This window comes from Aegilops tauschii, chromosome 6, assembly GCF_002575655.3.
Source record: "Aegilops tauschii subsp. strangulata cultivar AL8/78 chromosome 6, Aet v6.0, whole genome shotgun sequence".
Lineage (NCBI taxonomy): Eukaryota > Viridiplantae > Streptophyta > Magnoliopsida > Poales > Poaceae > Aegilops > Aegilops tauschii.
In genome coordinates this window covers 474,520,886-474,534,105 of record NC_053040.3, presented here as the reverse complement: position 1 = coordinate 474,534,105, position 13,220 = coordinate 474,520,886, and positions in this window count along the sequence as shown.

The window sequence follows — 13,220 nt, the reverse complement described above, 5'->3', positions numbered from 1 at the left end:
AGTGGCGGGGCGCGGCCCGGAGCGTGAGTTCTGGCGCGCTGGTGCGGACGAACTGGGGCAGAGCAGCAGCAGAGTAGTTGGGGGCAGCGGAGACGAGCGCGGCGGCGGGGCTCACCGCGGGGCGTAGGGACAGGGCAATGGGGCTCGGGGAGGAAGACGGGGACGAGGTCGTCGACGGAGAGGACGATGGGGCAGCTCCGGCGAGGTAGCTCCGGCAACGGGGACGTGGTCCAGCGGCGTCGGGGGCGATGGGTGATGGCGTCGAGTCCCGATCCAGATCGGATCGGGGGGAAGGGGAGAGAACGAGCGAGTGGGGGAAGTGGGGGTGTCGGTGGGTTAGGGTTTGGGTGGGTGAGGCCATATAGGCTATGGGGTGGCCGGCTGGGCAGTTTGGCTGGGACGCTTGGCCATCTAGGCCAAGGCCCAGCAGGGAGGGGGGCTTCTTTTCATTTTATTATTTTGTTTTGTTTATTTACCTTTTGTCTTATTTTATTTTAGTTTTATAAAACTTAAACCTAGTCCCTAAATTAATGTTTTAGTTTACTCTACTCCTGCAAAGTGTTTGGTACACATTCAAAATAGTTTACATCTTTACAATTCTTAAAAGGGCATTTAATTTAATTGTTTCACCGATGTTTTATTTATTTTAGAACTTTAAACACTTTGTAAAATGTTGGCTTCTCCACCAATATTAACTATGAATTATTTCCCACATTTTGAACACTTCTGTTTTAATGTTTGAAATCTTTTACCGTTTAACTTGATTTTGAATTCCGAAATTGAACGGGCTTTGAATCAGAGTGAGTTTAGTAGCAGTAACAGTGGTGATGTGGCATCATTAGTAGAGAGTTACTGCAGCTTAATTATCCGGGCGTCACAATTCTCCTCCACTACAAGAAATCTCGTCCCGAGATTTTAAGAGGTGAAGTAAGGTGGTTACGAAATTCCAACGAATCTTCTCAGTCTTGGTTGCTCTTCTCGAAGAGGTCGATCCATTACATTGATGTCTTCGCTTCTCTACTTTAGGTCATCATGATGAAGTCGTCATCCTTCTTCGGGGTCTCCATCGTACTTACGAAAGGACAAGGGGTAACATCGAAAGAATGGTCCTCTACAAGGTTGCTTATCTGGTAGATAAAACCAAGGAAGGTGGCGGGAAGTAACTCCCAAATTGAAACTTAAAAAAATATTGAGAGCAAAGTAAGGAGGTATCATGGGAAGTTTCGAGTGGGTTGGCAATCGTTCGTTGCCTGATACGAAATGTGAAAGTGGTTCAGAGCAATGGGAATAAGTATTGCGTCTGATACCAGAATAGATCACTAGGCAGGTGGCCCGTGAACTACATACGAGGCCACACGTGAGGAATAACTTTGGGAACAAGGGGTGTACAGGAGAGTCAGGTTTCGATCCTGTGAAACCATGGGTTATGGGCCCACCATGTGGGTTAAAATTAGAAAGGGCATTGACATCTTGCACGGTCATGATAGCAAGGCATGTCAGAGGGTAGCCTGTCAGTTATCTTGGCAACAACATCGATACCAAGGGCGAGGGACGAAGAGAACCATTTTCCTGCTCGTTGAACGAGGCGGACCAATAGGCAAAGTTCTCGTTGTCAAGGACAACATCACCTTTGGGGGAGCCCTGGCTGTAGGCAAAACTCTCCGACTAGGCGGCTTCGTCATGACCGCCCGTTCGGCCGCGGCGCCGATGATGACTTCTCGGGTCATCAAAAACAACCTCCACGTCGGCTCGGGATTCACCGAGCAGATGGATCCAATGGAGCTCTCCTCCTTGAACGAGCTCTTGGATCGCATCGCCGCCTTGGGAGTCGCTATGGACTATGATCGGATCGGGCTTAAACCCGACCAGAGGGAGATTAACTCTCTGCCGGTCACCCATCAGATAGCGGTGGTGGAGGAACAACGCATCGATTCCTCCTCTATCTTGAGGATGAACTATGTCCGGATTCCTGAGCTCTCCGAGTCGGATACCCGTCTACGGGAGGACACGGCCCAAGCTCTGAACCTAGAATCAGACAGCGGGCCAGACCTATTGGGCAACATCCCGGAGCCCGAACTTCTAAGATCGGAAACTCCTCCGCCACTGGGTCTCAGATCGGGTCAAGGTTCGGACTTAAATCCACCCACCCACCTAGATATAAGCGGTCTTTCCCACATTAGACAAGAGCCCCAGGAGATAGTACATCACTATTGGGCCAGATTCCTCCTTGTAATGAACAAGGTCAAGGACTGTCACGAGGAAGACGCAATTTCATTCTTTTGCAATAATTGCACGGACAAGGGAATCCTCAACGCCATAAGTCGCCGTGACATAGCACACTTCGCTGACTTGGCGGCCATAGTACGAAAGTACTGTGCGATGGAAAGCGCCTGGAAAACCCAAACAAAATTCTGGGATCCTCCGGCCCTCACTAAACCCCCCGTCCGAACTAAAAGGGTGTACTCTCGTAAGTCACCCGAACCAATTACAAAGAAACAAAAACCTACTACATGGCGCGGAACCGTATTGGAGGGATGGCTTAATGGGCCATGCAAAATTCACAGTACAGCGGATACCATGCCAACACACAGCCTTAGAGCATGTTGGGTACTCTGGCAGGTGGCCAAGAGCGGTGAGGATCTCCTCATCAACAATACCGCAGAGCACCATCCCGCAGAAAACATCAATACAGTATTGACAGTCTTCGAGACCTTCGCCTCAAATAATAGGCGTAAGCGAGCACTCCGCAGCCTTGCCAAAGTCTACCACATGGCAGCAATAAATCCATGGAGTGATACGGCTATCACCTTCAATGCCAGTGACGAACCTAAATTCCGAACAGCCCGAGCACCAGCCGCCTTGGTCCTTAGTCCAATTGTGGACGGCTTCCGGCTTACTAAAGTCATCATGGACGGCGGCAGCGGATTAAACCTCATCTATGAAGAAACTCTTAGCAAAATGGAAATAGGCAGGAGCCGCATTTAGCAAAGCAGCACGACCTTCAGAGGAATCATCCCTAGTAGGGAGGCACGATGTGCAGGAAAAATCACGCTAGACGTGGTATTCAGCACGCCGGAGAATTATAGGTCCAAAGAAATCACATTCCAAGTGGCCCCGTTCAGTAGCGGATACCACGCCCTTTTAGGGCGGGAGGCATTCACGATCTTCCAAGCTCTACCCCATTACGGGTACATGAAGCACAAAATGCCCGGGCCCAATGGAATCATCACTCTAGCTAGTGATCCAGACATAGCACTCCGTGCTGAAAATAAAACCGCCGCACTAGCCCTCGAGGCGTTATCCGAAGCTCTCGTGGCCGAAGAACTGACGGCGCTGCGCTCCACAGTGGACAGAGACGACGTGATACTCGACAAAAGACCCAAATCCACCTCTTTTAAACGAGTGGATGAAATAGTCAAATTCCAAGTCCACCCAACGGACCCTACAAAAACAGCATCCATCGGGGCACAGTTAAACCCCACAGTAGACGCCGCACTACGAGAGTTCTTGCACGAGAATTGGGACATCTTCGCCTGGCATCCTTCAGACATGCCAGGAATTCCACGCAGGCTGGCCGAGCATAGCCTTAACATTCTAAAGGGGTTCAAGCCGGTCAAGTAGACTCTTCAGCATTTCTCTGAACCTAAACGACAAGCCATGGGAGAGGAGCTAGCCAAGTTACTTGAGGCCGGATTCATCAGAGAAATAAAACATCCGGACTGGCTAGCAAACCTGGTGATAGTACCAAAGAAGGACAAATCCTGGCGCCTATGTGTCGATTTCAAGGACCTTAACAAGGCTTGCCCCAAAGATCCCTTACCCCTCCCCCGCATCGACCAAATTATCGACGCTACCGCAGGACACGATTCATTGTGTTTCCTCGACGCATACTCCGGATACCATCAAATTGAGATGGCGGAGTCCAACCAAGCCGCAACGGCATTTATCACCCCATACGGCCCCTTCTGTTTCAACACCATGCCTTTCGAGCTCAAAGACGCCAGTGCAACCTATCAACGCATGATTCAGACATGCTTGGAAACACAAATCGGCAAAACAGTGGAGGCATACGTAGACGATATGGTCATTAAAACCAGACACGTTGAATCCTTAATAGATGACTTGAGGCTCACGTTCGACAATCTCCGAACATACGACATCAAGCTCAATCCGGAAAAATGCGTCTTCGGCGTGCCCGCCGGAAAGCTCTTAGGCTTCATCGTCTCTAATAGAGGAATTGAAGCAAACCCGGCTAAAATCCGAGCTCTGTCACAGTTGGCTATCCCAACAGACCTCAAGCAAATCCAGAAACTAACTGGATGCGTGGCTGCCTTAAGCTGCTTTATCTCCCGATTAGGAGAAAAGGCACTACCCCTTTATCGCCTTCTTCGGCACACCGAACACTTCAAGTGGACGGATGTGGCCACGGCCGGATTGGAAGAAATAAAAGCCATCCTGGCCACCAACCCAATCTTGGTCGTGCCAAATGTCGGTGAACCAATGCTGTTATATATAGCGGCAACTCACCAAGATGTAAGCGCAGTGCTCGTCGTCGAACGAGAGACGGACGGACATAAGTTCCCACTTCAAAAGCCGGTATACTATGTATCCACTGTCCTCACTCCATGCAAATCACGGTACCCACATTATAAAAAGATAGCATACGCGGTCTTCATGGCATCCCAGAAACTACGACACTACTTTCAAGAGTTTTCAATCACGGTGGCCTCTGAAGTACCACTCAACGACATAATAAACAACCGCGATGCCACGGGCCGGATTGCTAAATGGGCTATTGAGCTCCTCCTGCTCGACATAATATACAAACCACGGCGAGCCATTAAGTCACAAGTACTGGCTGATTTTGTCGCCGAATGGATAGAAGCCGAAGTCCCTAAAGAGTACGGCGCATACTCCAATTGGATCATGCACTTTGACGGCTCTAAAATGCTGGCTGGTCTGGGGGCTGGTGTCGTCCTGACATCCCCCACCGGAGATAAAGTCCAATACATACTCCAAATACTATACACAAACTCCAACAACGCAGCAAAATACGAGGCCCTGTTACACGGTCTCCGGATGGCAGTCTCCATGGGCATTCAACGCCTAGAGGTGCGCGGGGATTCGAACCTCGCAATATCTCAAATGGAGACTTCGACGTCAAGGATCCAAAAATGGCGGCTTATCGCAACGCCGTCCTCAAAATGTCAGCTCGGTTCGAGGGGCTTGAATTCCACCATGTGGTCCGGGAAAACAATCAGGCGGCAGATATCCTTGCCCGCATCAGCGCTAAGCGCGACCCTGTCCCACCTAATATCTTCTTGGAAAGGCTATCTAAGCCTTCTGTGGTATGGGAAGGAGAGACCGGAAATAATAGTCCGAACCAGGCCACAACGCCAGATCGCAAGCACCCTGACGTAATCGGAGGCTCTGCCATCGAAATAACACCTTCCGCCCACGTGATTATGGCTGTCATCGCCCTGTGGACAGAACCCTTCTTGGCATACCTAACTAGGCAGGAACTACCTGAGGACCCAAACGAGGCACGTTGCATTGTGCGGCGGTCTAAAGCCTACAAGGTCCACGAGGGAGAGCTTTATAAGAAAAGCGCTACCGGAGTCCTTCAAAGGTGCATCTCTGAAGAGGAAGGACGGCAACTTTTGGTAGAAATTCGAGCTGGACTTGGCGGCCACCACGCCGCAGCCCGGCCCTTGTAAGCAAGGCCTTCCGTACAGGTTTTTACTGGCCGACGGCCCGAGCAGACGCACAGGATCTCGTTCAACGATGCATCCGTTGCCAGCTTTTTGCAAATCAAAGCCATATGCTGTGACACCCAAAAAATTTACTTTGGTTTTATCAAAATCTTTTATTTGATTTGAGGGAGGTGATTTAAATTTTTCTTCTAAAGAACTCTCCCTCTCAAAATACTTTCTTTTATGACAAGTGTTTTGTTTGGAGTCACCCAAAGCTTGATTTTTGGTCTTGGAGGTTTTTCATTCTCATGTTGACTCAAATGATTTTTATTTGAAAATATTTTTTTTGGAAATCTTTAAAATAGCCTATGGCTTTTGAAGTGATCTTCTCCCCTTTCAAAAAAATCCCTCTTGCCATGACCCAAGTGGAAATCCTCTCCCATAAGCCTTTCCACATCTTTGGATCATGATATGTTTCAAATCCAGCAAGTTGAACCTCTCCATATATTTGTTTCCATTTATTTCTCATCATAAATAATTTCTGCCTTCTACTTTGATCCTTGGAGGTTTTCAAAGGAGCTACCAATTCTACTTTGAATTTTGCCTCCAAACCAATTTCCCTAGCTAGTCCTTTGAGCCCTCAACCAGGATCCATGAAGATCCACTGGTCTCCAGTTCAAATATTTCAAACTATTCTTGCTGCAAGTTTGGACCAGATTTGCCAAATTTGATAAAATTCATTTGAATTCTTCTCCTAAAAATCTGAGAAAATCCAGGCAGCCTCTGGGTGCATTGAGAGGTCACCTCACCAAGTCCCAGCTCCAGAAAAAAAATTCTCCTTGCCAAATCATTTCATCGAACACCTGCTGGACACTGTTGCTATCATGTTCAGTTAATTCAGAGTAACAGTTTCAGAGCTGCTGTCATTTTCTTCAGAGCCCGACGTCGATCTCGCCAGTGCCGCGGTGGCGCCTTACTCCCCGTCCCCTCCTTCTTGTCCCTGGCGCCGCACGAACGCCTGGAAGGTTGCGGGCGTCGGCGACGAGCAGGAGGAGGTGCGCCACCCCGTGAGCGACGGCAGCGGCGGCTTTGCGGCTGCCAGAGAGGGGCGCAGCGTAGACGGCGCCGTCCAGCGCCGCCCAAGCCACCGGAGGCCGCCGCGTGGCCATCCACTCCCCCGTGCGCGCTGCCACCCTCGTCGTGAATTGCTAGGCGCGGAGCGCTCTCTGCCGCCGCCATGCCCGTACGTCCGCTCCGTCGAGGACCGGCGCCATTACGCCAAACCCGACCAAGGTTAGCATTGGAACGGCACCAGTGAACCTCCCTGATGCTGCCTGACCACTTAAACTCCCTGCTCAACCACTGCCTCGCCGTAATCGCTCGCCGGAGATTTCCCGTTCACGGCCACCCCCTCGGACCGCCTATAAATAGAGGCCCCGAGCTCGAACTCGAACCCACACCACCTCTGCACTCCACCAAGACCACGCCAAGCCACTGGAAGAGCTTCGAGGGAGCCTTCTTCCCCAACTCCGGCCGCCTCGACCCGCCACGGGACTCAGCTCGATTCGCTCCCGTGCGTGCATCTCTACCCCTCAACTCTTGCCAGTAGCCTTCTAGTGCATCCACTCTCCTGACCCGCCCTTCAATTCGGAGTTTGCAGCACCCACCGGAGTTCTCCACCATCGCCCGAGCCGCCGTCCACCGGAGAAAGTGTCGCCGTCGACGTGGTGCTCGCCGTCGGTCAAGTCCACCACCCACCGACGCGGAAGGACGCACTGAACCTCTTGGTACACTCCGATCTCCCTGCCTCGCCGTGGTTCGACGCCGGCGACCACCGCAACCTTCGGGCGCCGGCGAACTTTTTAAACCTGACGTGTGGACCCCCCCCGTCAGCCTCTCTTCCTTCTCCCCCTCGAAACGTTTTCTGTTGGCGCCTTCGGGAAAATACGTTTTCTCTTTGGGGCTGACGCATTTCTTTCCGAAGCGTTTTCTGTTTTCTCAGTTAAGTCCCTGGATCTTTTCTGTTTCATCACAGATTAGTCCCTGGACTAAAACCCTCATAACTTTTTAATAAAAGATGATTTTTGAGTGATTCTTTTTCTGTCAGTCTTGTATTTTTGTCTAGTTTTTTATAGTATTTATTTGGAATTTTTTTGGAACAATTTGTATGCACGCGTCGATGTTCACGTTAGTATACGTTTTCGCTATACCGTAGGTTCCGGAGGGGGTGACGGAGCCGCGAACTTCGCCGAACCAGACTCCGACTTTTCCGAACCAGGCAAGCATGTTTGAACCTTTGATATGATAGGTGTTTTGCATGTTTGCTTGAATGGTTGTGCATGGCATATGAGCATCGGTGAGTATCTCGTTGCATGTAAGGCAACTATCCGTGTATTCCGAGGTTACTGTGATCTTTGATGAGAGATGGCCTAGTCATGTGGTGACATGAAAGGCAGTAAGGTGGTATTGTTGTAGCATGCCAGCCTTACGACGTCCGTGAAACTCCGACGTTAACGTGGACTGAGTCACGTTATCGTTCTTCCCCTTCCGTGCTGCCACATGTTTTCTGCAAAGGATACGGTTTAGTAAGTTGGTAACCTCTTTTCGTGTACACACCAAATAGAGGGGCCGGGATGAGGGTTCCATGGCCCTGGATTAAAGCCAGTCATCCGGTCAGGGGGCATGGGTGTTTCCGGTTGGGACCGAGAGGGGGGGCACCCCTTAGAGCGCGCGTATATAAATTTGATCCCATGCTACGCGAGGTTGTAGCCTCCCCGTCTCAAGGTTTTTCTTGAACGTTGCCGAGGGTGATTCCTGGCTTCGGAATGTTGAATGGGTGTGTACTGGTTAGATGTGTTTCTCCTAAAACACCGTAAACGGAACTAGTCCTTGTGACTACTGAAAGCCGTTGGCTGTGGTTGAAGTACAAACTCTGCAGAGTCAAATCCTTCCGAGTCATCGTGTCCGTGATCAAGGACCATGGCCAGTATATCCATATCTATGTTGATCTTCGTGGTAAATCCCCGGTGAACAAGCTTCAGTGGTAAACCCGGTTGCATTGATTATTCCTGTGGATGGACTAACCTTTATTTATCTCTTACCTGAGTATTCCTTTGAAATGATTTAAATTCATGAGCTACTGAATTATTAAGTTATGATATAAGCCCTTTATGTGATGTCGCTCAGACGTCCGACTGTGGCACTCTTGTTATTTACTTTTGATTTAATCCCTTTATGTGATGTCGCTCAGACGTCCGACTGTGGCATGTCCGTTATTTACTTTCGATATAAGCCCTTTATGTGATGTCGCTCAGACGTCCGACTGTGGCACTCATGTTATTTACTTTTGATATAAGCCCTTTATGTGATGTCGCTCAGACGTCCGACTGTGGCATTCCTGTTATTTAATTTTGATATAAGCCCTTTATGTGATGTCGCTCAGACGTCCGACTGTGGCATTCTTGTTATTTACTTTTGATATAAGCCCTTTATGTGATGTCGTTCAAACGTCCGACTGTGGCACGCACTGTCATTTGTTTTTCCTTTATAAGCCCTTTATGTGGTGTCGCCTTGACGCCTGACTGTGGCAATGTTATTTCATTTGTATCCTTTCGAGGAGTCATTCAGACACTCGATTGGCCCTCAGTATTACTTTGGGATTTCGGGAGGACTACCGCCCAACTTCTCCTTTTTTTCCCTCGCATTATTATCTCATTGTCTGAGTGCGCTTGTTAATCTGTTCATATGCATCATGTTTACATTTGTTATATCTTATGTCCGAACTGTCTTGCGAGTACTTTCATAGTACTCACCTGGCTTGTTGATTTGACCAGATGTTGACGAAGGCGATCTCATGGATGAAGAGTTCGATAGTGAGTCCGACGCCTAGAGGAGTCCCAGTCAGTCCCGTGCGATCCTGGATATTGGTCACTTGTGTTATATTCGCTTCCGCCACCCGCAATAAGTCTCCTCGAGCCTCACTCCGACGCTCGAAGAGTTGTTAGATTCAGGAGTCATATCACCCGCTTCGCTGTGATATATCCACCACCGCTTTTATCGTGAGTCAGTAGTTATGCCACCCTATCCGCCTTTATGTATTATTGGCGTGTTTGTAATAAATTGTTGAGCAGTCTCCGCTCAACCTTGTATTATATTCAGTACTCCTGGTATTTTTCTTCTGTGATCAAGATATTGTCTACCTGTGAGAAGGAATTCTTCTCTACGGGTCCGTAAAAGGGATCAGTTTCTCAATAAATACTTTTATTGAAAACCGGTCGTGACATATGCCGCCTACCGCTCTCCAAACAATCCACATCACTTAGTCCTTTGCGGTCTGGGGGCTTGATATGGTCGGACCCCTCAAAGGGGGAAGCTATAAGAAAAAATACTTATTGGTCATGGTGGATAAATTCATCAAATGGATAGAAGCCAAACTGGTTAAAACGGCCGAGTTCGGACCAGTGATAGACTTCATATCCGGGGTTGTACACCGTTACGGCGTCCCCCACAACATCATCACCGATAACGGCTCGAACTTTACAGCCGACGAGGTAAAAATTTGGTGCAGCAACATGGGCATTAAGCTCGATTATGCATCTGTCTATCACCCGCAAACTAACGGTCAAGTCGAGCGAGCAAATGGTCTTATCATGAGCGGCATTAAACCCAGATTAGTGCGATCATTGAAGGAATCAAATATGCACTGGGTAGCGGAGCTCGACTCCGTACTATGGGGGCTGCGGACCACGCCGAATCGCACTACCGGATACACACCGTTTTTTATGGTGTACGGCGCAGAGGCGGTACTGCCCTGCGACATCATTCATGACTTGCCTCGAGTGCGCATGTACGAAGAGAAAGAAGCCGAGCTTGATCGGCAGGACAGTTTGGATGCCCTGGAGGAGGAGCGTGACGTGGCAGAAGCCTGTTCTGCATTTTATCAGCAACAGGCTTGAAGGTATCAAAGCAGAGAAGTACGGGCCAAAACTTATAACGTTGGTGAACTCGTTCTACGCCTACCGGAGAAGAAAAAGAACAAGCTGAAGCCCAAATGGGAAGGTCCCTTGATTATTGACCAAGTTCTGACCGGTGGAGCGTACTGTCTGCGGGATGCATCGGACAATCGACTCGAACCAAACCCATGGAACGCAGCCAGACTCCGAAGGTTCTACGCCTAGTGCCGGACTCTATGTTCGTCTCCTTACCTCCGTCAGTTTTTTATATATCCGTTATCTGTCTTTTCTTCCTTTCTTTCTTCCCTTTTCCTTCAAGGCCTTAAAAGGCTAAAATGTGTCTTGACTACACAATCTTGATGCGCTAGCCGCGCTCATTATACCTGGGGGCTTCTTATACAGAAGCTTAATATAACTATTTTCCGGGCTCTATGCCCCACACATGTGTTATTCTTCCACATGTACCTTTTTTCGCCATTATATGCATCGATACGACTTAAGTTTTGGCCAAGCTGGGTTGCCTGGCTCTTGTGTTTATGCCCTATGTTCCCGTAAATTCGGCTAGGGCATAAGGGGAGCACCTCTGCGATTGTTACTGCCGGGTCAGCCGGATGTGTACCTCAGACTGGGTGAAGCCGAAAGCTAGCATTCTTAAGGGAATATTCGGTCGGTGAACAAAAGATGACCTTTATTTATTGTAATACATGCCCCCAGATGTTTATATCCCGCGTCTCTTTTCACAGCTCAGACATGCACATTAGGGCATGCGTACCCAGGGAAAGGAACCCTTAACGGAACTATTCTCCCTCGAAGATGTTTCTTACTATCCATGTAATATAACATAGCTAGTTGGGTACTTGTCTGTTCAAGCACTTATGACCCCTACGCCTGGTTTCCACGCGTACCCCGGTTTTTACATAACTGAGCGGGTATTCGGATACACTCCGGACTGTCGGGTCCAGAGGTCGAAGCGAAAAGGTCCGCCATGACAAATGTTTTACAACCCGGCTAGGGACAATACATGTCACTTGAAATACACATTCACTTAGACTGACTAAATTCTTGTTCTATACCATCCAACGGGCTGTCTAGCCTACAATCCTGTTGGGAATACTTTGTGGCTAATTCTACCTGATCATACACTAAACTGACGGGGATCTCTTTCCCATCAGACCCCACAGGTCCGACCTCGGCCATGTGGTTCGGGTCAGCCTTGGTATATCGCGTCTTCACCATGGCCCAGGCTTCCCTTGCACCTTGTCGACAGGCTGATATCTTCCATAATCGGAAGCGCCACCGCGCTCCCTTGAGCTTCTCTACAAGCTCCACCATGCCTCCTGGCAGGGAGGCGGATGGCCAAAAGGCTTGGGCAATGCCCTGCATCACCTGCCGAACTTGATCGTGCAGTTGTGAGAGCTCTGGCAGAAGATCACCCGCAGACCCGGGCATCTCCTCCACGGGACGACCCGTCAGCATACCTGCAGATATAACTCTGTCAGCCGGTTTCTTCGCCGAACTCTTCAAAAGTTCGCTCAAGCACTTATTGAAAATGCCGCGTCGAAGCCTCTTATTCTCCTTTACGGAGTCAGCAAGCTGGGCTCGAACATGTTTCAGTTCCACGCCCAGCCGGATATTGGCGTCTTGGAGATAATTTTTCTCCCGCCTAACCCGTGTAAGCACGCGCTCGCCAGCCTTTAGCTGTCGTTGAGCATGTGGCTCATCCCCTATCACGACCTCCGGATTCACTCCGGAGTTATCTGCAGAATCTATTGTTAGATTTGCATGCATGCCGCACACTACCTGGTACATGTCATTCTTTGCAATAGAAATAAGTGTTACCAGATGGGGCCTTCTCGGACTCCTTTACTGCGGCAAGTGCGGCCTGAAGCTGGGCGTTGCACTCCTCCAGCTCTTGAGACAACCGGGTATTCTTCTCCATAAGAACCTATGCAAACAATGATCCTTAAATCAGTTGTGCCAACTGTTTCAAGTCTCAGGGGCTACTGATATACATAATTATTAGATTTTCTTACCCGTATATCCTTTACATACTGGTCCGTGGCTTTGGCAAGACCATTTTGAGCAGCTCGGATGTACGCGTCTCCTGAGTTAAAGGCGTCGAACGCCTCTTGGGAGAAACAAGCGTCGCGGAGTACGGCCCGGCGCCGCCTGTGATTCGTGGCACTCTCCACTTCGGAATTTGTAGCGGACAACCTATCCGCATCCTCTGTAGGAGGAACATCCGGTGTTGGCCCCATGTTAGCATCCGCCTCTAGGTCCGGCTCTGGAGCCGGGCTGGTGGAGGCGTGGCCGGCAACCTCTCCGGATATAGTCCGGCGAGCGTTTTTCCTACTAGGAAATATGGACGTTATTATATTTTAAAAGACGACAACCACGGAGCGGGGTTCTGTTTCATACCTCTGCGACGGCGTCTCAGTCCTGACTGCCTTCCTTTTAAGCCTACCCGGCTTCGGTGCCCCTTGTTGGTGAGTCACTCCGGGTTCGGCATGGCGTCCCGAGGGCCTTCCCTGTAAGACACCATATGTGTGCGGTAGGTGAAGTGCAGAAAAAGGGA